Below are 8,375 nucleotides of genomic sequence, written 5' to 3'. Positions count from 1 at the left end.
TTTTTCTGTTTTCTTTATCTTGATCAAATATGCAATATCATTTGGGATACTCTACCACAGTGCCTGCTCCGTGCCGGCCAGGCCTCCTTTCAGCCTCCCGGCCCCATCGGCATCGCCCCAGCCTCTGCGCTGAAATTTCCTGGTCTGGCGATCGGTGGCTGATAACGCTGCGAGGAGGGGACTCCCTCCGATCTGCAGAACTGTCTACAGATGCTCATCAGGGGATACGTCACAGCCAACCCCGATCATCACCCCAGAGGGGTGATTGCTGAATGAATGAATGAACAAATGCATCAGAGGGGACCCCTTCTGTACCAAGGACTTTTTCTTCAAGGAATGGGTGCTGGGTCCCAGGCACTATGCTGGTGCGGAGAATGCCACCAGGGAGCACTGCCTGCTGCTGCAAGGTTAGAAAATGGGTTTTCTCATTCAGCCAACATTAGTTCTTTGCAGATTCTGCCTCCATCTGGGAGTCTGGAGAGGAACACTCCAAGACTCTGTCTATTCCTGGGTCCCCACATCAGCTGCGTCTGTTTGTAGACATGGCCGGCCTCCTGAACGGGTACAGACAGGACCCTGCTGTCTGACACGTGAGCCACCCTGGAGCCGCCCCCATAATCAGGAGAAAGACAGAAGCAAAGGTGGCTCAGCTGGGCACCTGCCGCCCCCCTCCCCACCCTGCGCCGCTCCGCCTGCGCCTCCATCGGATCCCCACGGCACACTTGGACGTCTTCCCAGAATCCTGGGCCACTGCGGGTCCCTGGTGTTCCCTGGTGGCCGGTCTCTAGCTTGGGCATGATTCCTGGACTCTGTACTGGCTATCCCAGTATCCTCATTTAACCACCCATTGCTTCCAGGGTATTAGCAAAACTCCTGCCTCAATGACTCAAGTAATTCTTTAGACAGAGTGTTAGCCTTGGGGCCTCTCTGCACCCTGGGCCGCCTCCCCCCGCCCAGGGCCTGTTCCAGCAGGGTCTGACCTCTCAGCCCTCTCGTCCTCTGTCACTCTGCCACACCCTGTGGGCGGGTCCTGACTCCAGCTAGCACTGCCTCCCCTCTGCATCCAGGATCACCAGGGCTGAGGCGAACCAGCCTCCAGCCTGGGGCAGAACTGCCTTGCCTGCCGCTGTGGCCCTGAGGGGTCTTAGTAGAGGTAATAGAGCAAAGGAGAGTGCGGCCCAGCCTAGCTCCTGACACGCTATTCTTGGGCCTGTCTGCGGAAATGGAAGTACCCTGGCCCCAGTTATCCCCCCAGGTGCCTCTGAGCGTGACCACACCACAGCCTACCCTGGCGGGAGGGCGAGGTCGGCGTCGGGCCCATGGCATGAAAGCAGTCTTTCAACAGCACTGAACAGGGACTCACAGCACCAGGCTTTAAAGGGATCATGACGTGGCGGCGGGCAAATCGAGTCCTGGACATAAAAACGAAATGGTTGGCTGCGGGCATAGCCCAGCCTGCTGGGGCTCCTCAGCTCTGTTTAGCACCGGCCTCCACCCAGCCTCCCTCAGTCAGGACCTTATCTGCCCTTCAGAGCCAAAGAGCAGAGGGGCTTCTGCAGGTCCCGTGGTGCAGGGGGTCAGAGCCTCTTTCCCTCAGAGCCTGAAGCTGCTGTGACTAAGCCGTGGAAACTTCTCCCTCCTGACCGGCTTGTTATCTGGAGATGCCAGATGTGGCCAGGAAGGCTATGTGCCTGTTTATAGAATCTGAGCACGGCGGATGCATAGGCGGCCATGTCCTGGGGAAGAGAAGGCCCAGAGCAGGGAGTGGGTGAGGATGTACAAATACAGAAGAATTAAGAAAGAAAGGAAGACAAGAGAGGGAGGGTGGGAGGAAGAGAGAGAGAGAGAGAGAGGAAGGAAGGAAGGAATAGGAGTTAGCATTTAAGATTCTAGGATCCTTTCCTGCACCAAGCTACACTAATTAATATCCCACTTGTGTCTTTCATTATATTAAAGCAAACATGCTTTCTAGCTTCTAAAACAAACCTATTCTCCATTTCTAGTTGCCTTGGATTTGAGATTTTGAGGGAAGAAATATGGCAAAGTAACTACCCCTTTAATAAGATCTTATCACAAATCAGAAGGTAGATACATGATTTGTATACTTTTTCATGTGAAAATACTCTGAATCCTGAATAAAAGATGTTAAAAGGAAAAGTAAGCGCATTGCCCATCTGGACTCAGGAAATAGCTGATTTCTTCATGAAGAGCCCGGGTCGCGGTCCAGGGGTTGACTTCTGTCCTGTAATTCAGGGTCGCCATGCTGCTACCCAGCCACGTAATCCTACTGATACTTGGAGAACATTTCCTTCATCCAACTGGAATGACACAGGAGTGTAGAATATAGCCACGAAGGGTCCAGGGTCACTCAACAGGGAACTCAGAGGCCCCCTGACCACGCTGTCCAGTGCCTTCTCTTCATCCTGGTATAGCAACCAGGGAGCTGGGGCGGGGTGGGCGGATTCTCCCAGATTTCTTTAAAGGAGATGCAAAGTCAGTCCCCTGACCAGCTCAAGAGGGTTGACGCGGAATCGTAATTGTGAGGACACCCAATATGAACCTTGTGGGCCGAAATGAGTTGATTGTTTTCTGAACAGGCCAAAGTTAATTCACTCCATTTTCCTCAGACATGCTAAGCGTGAAACAAAGACTCCAGGGTCTGGAACTGAGGATGTATTTCTCAGCACTCAGCTTACTTTTATGAATGATACCGAGCTGGCCATCGAAGAACTGCTTTCCAGAGGATCAGTGTTTCCTGGACAGCTGCAAACAAAAGGACCAGCAGTAAAATCCACAATCACTCTGTGAGGTCAGCATCCACCTTTGTTAATCATCAGCCAATACGAGGTTAAGGCTCTGTATAAATCTGCACCTGGAAAACACTACCGCGACGAAAAACTGCACTGACAAGACTGAGCAGAATGCCCTGTCACCTGGAAGGTAGGCTTGTTTCTACTAAAAACTAGAGGTATTTTTAAAGGAGCTGCCTGTAGAGCACAAAGAACCCTGCTCAGAAATATTTCCCCCATTATCTCCTGCCCCGTATTCACCATTAGGAATGTATTTCTTTAAATGAAACATGGCCCGGTATCAAGCACACTGGATTTAGACACCTAGGTTCTAAAACTCAGGCATGAGGGCAAGTCCTCCAACTCCATGGGCCCCAGTTTCCTTATATGCAAAGTGGTGATAATAAAACCTAGCCTACCAGCTACTCAGGGTTGTTTTGCAAACCCAGCTCTGCCGCTCTCTGTCCTATATGGTCACCAGACTTCCTGCCAGCCGCCTTTAGAGTGTGTGTCTTCCTGAGCTCCTGTCTCTACTTCTCCGTTTGTAAAATCATGGTTTTTCCATGAAACACCCGTTGCAGTCAGTAGTATGTTCATTGTCTGGAAACTCTTTCTTGTTACAGTTTGGGGTTTCAGCGTCACTGAACATCTCAGGGCAGTGCTGACCCACGGGCGAGTCTCTGCTGGCCTTTCTGAGCCTTGCTTTTTACTCAGAGCCTTGAAGAGAGAGACCTCTTCGGCTGAAGGAGAAGCAGGTGGTGTGATGAGCGCCCTGTGGTCCTCCCTTTCTCATTTCCTTTTTTCGTCTTTCTAGTCATGCTTTATTTGCATATCGACCCCACCATTCGAAGGAGATGCCATTTCTGCTCTCTCACACCCAGTCTCAGCATTTCCTTTCCCAAGGCAGCTGTCGAATGGAAATACTGTGGGCTTTCTAATGCGGCAGGAGGCGGTTCTAATCCTGGCTCTAGTATTTACGAACTCAGTGATGAACGGTGACTTCTCGGCCCTTCTAGCTCTTCATCTGTGTGAACGGAAACCATGTCTATTTCAAGAGGCTCTTGGGGGATAAAAGGAGATTATATATATGCACCTGAGCTTACAAGGTGATCAATAAATGTTAATTCCCTTACTTCTTTATAAATGCTTTTTTCTTTTCATTCTTTGCTGTGTCTTACTTTCGTTCTAAGATTCTTTTACATCGGAGGTCTTTGTACCCTTCCTTCCCAGTCTTCTCCCTATCTTCACCACCTTCTCTCGGCCCTCTGGGCACTGCAGCCGCATGGTTAAGCACATGAGCTTTTGTCTCAGAAAGCCTAGATGCAAAACTCAGATCCCTTACCTCCCGGTTCCAGCACCGCAAGGCCACCAACTTATTCTGTTAAGTGGGGCTGACCACGGGCTCATCTCAGAGGTGGCTGTGGTTCAGTGTCACGGGACATGTGAAAAGCTTGCCCTAGCCAGCCTCATGTGTACTATGTGGTCACTGACGCTCGCTCTCTTCTTTGTCCCCTCATTTCATTATTAAATCTTGCCCTTTCCTTTGCATTCATCGTGAATGATTTGCCTTCATGTTCTTCTAACCTCAAATTTCCTCTTTTTGATTAACTCTTCCCCTTTCTGCCAAATTACTCTCTCGCCTACACATGCATTACTGAAGCAGTCAAGGGACATGTCTATTAGTATGCCAGAGGACACTTTCTTCAGTATCAAGATTTGTATTCCTTTTCCGGTCTTAGAGTTGGATGCTATCGCTATTTAAGGATAAAGCCTGGGCCACTTTTATACTGTTGAAGGCGGGCTTGCCTCTCAGTTTTGTTTTTTGTTTTTTTCTGTCTGCAACACCACACCATCCCCGTGCATTTCAGATACCCGCTCTCATCCACCTGGTCTGTGGCCCTCTCGTCTGGTTCACAATTATTTCTTCTTTGATTTGCACCCTCTTATCAACTGAGTCATCTTTCCCTGTTCAATCTGGACCAGTAACTTTAACTCATGATTCACTGGCTATTATTTGATCTGCCCCAAAGAAGAAACAGATATGATCCAATGACCTTGCTTTAGCTGATGAACACAGTGTTTAAAAAATTAGTTTAAAATCAGTCAGCTGCAAAATTCTCTTAATTCAATGGTCTTAGAACATGGTTTTGCTTCTCTCTCTCTCTCTCAAAAATAACTATTCAGTAAAGAATAGAGATTCTCCAGTAGTTCGATAGAAATCTAGATTTCATTCCCATTTATGAAAACTTATCTATTCCTAGGTTCCTTAGATTATTTTCTCTGTTTTATTATATCATCACACCCACCTTCCTCCCTGCACACCTATCATCACAGCGCCCCAGCTTTAGGCTCAAACCCCACTTCCTCCCAACACAGTTCTGGCCCAGGATCTGCTATGACCCCATGTAATTGGACCCAATTCTACACTGCTCTAGACCTACCCCTGCCTCTTCGTCTGTTTGCTGATAATACGCAAACAAAAAACTCTACAAGATTCTTTTCTACAGCTTCCAGGGATTGAACTCTTAGTAAGCACCACATCTGGGGCTAAAATGTTTACATATTCTATCTCAGTCAATCCTTGTAGGTACTATTTTTATTCCTGTCTTAGAGATCAGAATGGTGTCACCACCAGTTCTTATGTTTATTCATTTATACACACATTCATTCAAAAAATATTTAAATACAGAGTGTGTGTGCTAGCACTATTCAAGGTAGAACCCAGCCAAGCTTAAGTCATTCAAGGTCACTGCTGTCCAGCAGAGGAGACAGAAAATAACATGCAAACAAATAAATGCACAAAACCCTTCTGGCAGTGATAAGTACCTTCCCCTAATAACAATAACCATGACTATGATAATAACATAATAACAGTATTATATTCAACGATAATAACTATGGTAATATTATCGATGATTATGATAATGCTATCAGCAGCCCTGCATCTATAGGCGATAAGGGTCCCCTTCTGTGCATACACAGAAGGGGCCTTCCGGTCATTTCTGCAGCCCTGAGCTGGGAATTCAAGTCCTGTAGCTCATCCTCTTCTTTTCACTTTCTCCAGAGACTTTAAGAGCTGCTGACTGATGTCATTATACCCATTAATTTTTCAAAAATGTTCAAAAGTATCACACACACAGTCATTCAGCAATGTGCTCCTTGTAAGTGGTTGATTAAGAGTATCCAGTGCTGGCATTTTGTGTAACTTTATTACTGTTCCCTGAAACCACCCTCAATCCCAAAGTCTGTATTAGTCAGGATTCTACCAAGGAAGAGAACCAATCTCATACACCACAAATCTGCTTGACTCGGTCGGCCAATTTGAATGCTAACCTCTTCAGACACACCTTCACAGACACACCCAGGAATAACCTTACATCTGGGCATCCTGGGGTCCCATCAAGTGGACACATACAATTAATCATCACAGAGGTATTTCATGGAAACCTACTGAGAAGGAGCCAGTCCTGGAATGTTGTGAGGGAAGGGCATTCCTAGCAGAGGGAACAAGGGCCAAGGCCGTGGGGTCACCACAAGTAGGTATGTTTTAGGGAAAGGAAGGCCAGTGTGGCCAGAATGCAGTGCTTCCACTGGACACAGGGCAGGGCGCAGCTGCCTGGGAGGCTGCAGGCAGATGCTGCCAGGCCTTCCTGGGCGTGGTAAGTGCTGGGCTTCCTTCTAGGGACAATGGGAAAATGCTGAAGAGTTTAAGATGCCAGGTGATATGACGTGATGCACATTTCACAGATATGACTCTGGCTCTTGTGGTGGATGGACGGTGGGCACAGTGGGCGGGGCGGCGGAGAGAACAGGGACGAGGCTGTCTTGGGAACACAGGGGAGACATAATGGTGACGACTACCAGGACGGCAGTCGGGACATGAGCCATTCAAGATCCGCTTTAGGGACAGAGTCGCCCTGGGTCGCTGTTGGGGTGAAGGAGAGCGATGAGGGAACTGACAGGATCACTGATGATCACTACAGCTTTGGCTTGACGTTGTGACTCATAAGAGGCAGTTGTTAAATATTTAGGAATTTTGCAAGCCAGTTGTTAAACATTGTCATTAGTAAACGTTAAATTATGTAAGTTTATAATTAAATAGGTTATATTAAAAACAAAAGTAATAAATATTCAAAACTCATCCCTTCCTAATTATTTCACTTTTACTACATGTTTACTCTTATCGATGCTCTTGGTATTGCCCGTGGCCTGGGGCCTGTCTGGTGGAACGTGGTGGCGACTGTGGCACATCTCGTCCAGGCTCGGGGGGTGGGGGGCATCGCGATGGGAGACAGAAATCAGCCACGACGGGAGGACTGACACCGGGGAACCTGCAGATGTTAAAATTGGGCCTGATTTATTGTGTTGTTGATTGTCTAGACTTAAGAAAATGAAGAGGGAGATGTTAATAGTGCAGATCAGACTTACAAGTGTGTTGTGCCTGTAATCACAGAGGTACGAACTGCACGAGATTCTGGGGTCACAGTCTTGCAGCATTCAGAAGCCTTGCCTGTCAGAGTGCTTCCTCCCTTTGCCTCTTTCTTTCTTCTTGCTCCCTTCTGCCGTCTCCGAAGGGACTGGTAGTGTCTGATGGTTTTGCCTCGGTGTTTTAACACAAGGTGATCTCATGCTGGCGGTATAGCATGAATAATTTTTCCAAAAATCCTGTTCAAAAGACTAACAAGGGAGCTTAGGAGTTGTCTGAGAGAGAAAAGTCATGGAGGTTTTTAAATATATATATACTGGTCTCTAGTTCCAAGTCCCACCTGAAAATCTCACCAAGATTTGCCTTTCCAGTGCCTGAAAAGCAATGTGGAAGAATTTCTACCTCTTAAAAAATTCTGGAAATGGTTGCTGCAGCAGGTCATTCCTCAACCGCTGTTCGCACTGGCCATGAACAGCATTCTTGAGTGAGTTCTCCCATGAACAGGGCCAAACAAGTGACTTCAGACTTCAAAATCCCAGGAGTAATTCTGGCCGGCCTCTAACTTTCCCAGATGCAAAATTGTCCTCATGCAGAATACATCACCGATCCCAAGGATGACTGTCTTTCTCCAGGTTTTAAAAAGGGTCTAAAAAGCCCAAAGACCCTATGCTCCTTCCCAAAGCTACTAGCACTCACAGCTTTGGGATCCGTGCTTGAATGTTACGAAGTTTTCTTGGCTCCGGGGCTTCGGTTATCTCCCTGAACACATTTGTCAGTAGGCCAGGTGATTCTAACATGCCTCTGACTCCCAAATTAAGAATTTTCACAAAAAAGCAAAAAATAATGACTTTTCATTTGACTGTTCTTTTTAGAAGGACACTTTTAAACAAGCCCATTTTAAAGTGTATTTACACCATATGTAATAGGACAAGGAAACAACTTAGTCATTCCTGGGGGAAATAAAAATCATTAGCTTAACTGAAAAAGTATTTAAACTCGTTTTGGAGCATCAATATGTAAAACTAGACCTGGTGAAAAGTCTAAAGTTTCAGGGTGCCATTTTGGGGAGGGTGCCACCTAGACATTATCAAAAGCTTTCACTGAAAGTTGTTCGGGGTTAAAATGTGTAGCTATGTGATGTTGGTACAGCGCTTTGTGTG

Source organism: Manis pentadactyla, chromosome 14 (genome assembly GCF_030020395.1).
Source record: "Manis pentadactyla isolate mManPen7 chromosome 14, mManPen7.hap1, whole genome shotgun sequence".
NCBI lineage: Eukaryota > Metazoa > Chordata > Mammalia > Pholidota > Manidae > Manis > Manis pentadactyla.
Note: the sequence above shows the minus strand (reverse complement) of the source record.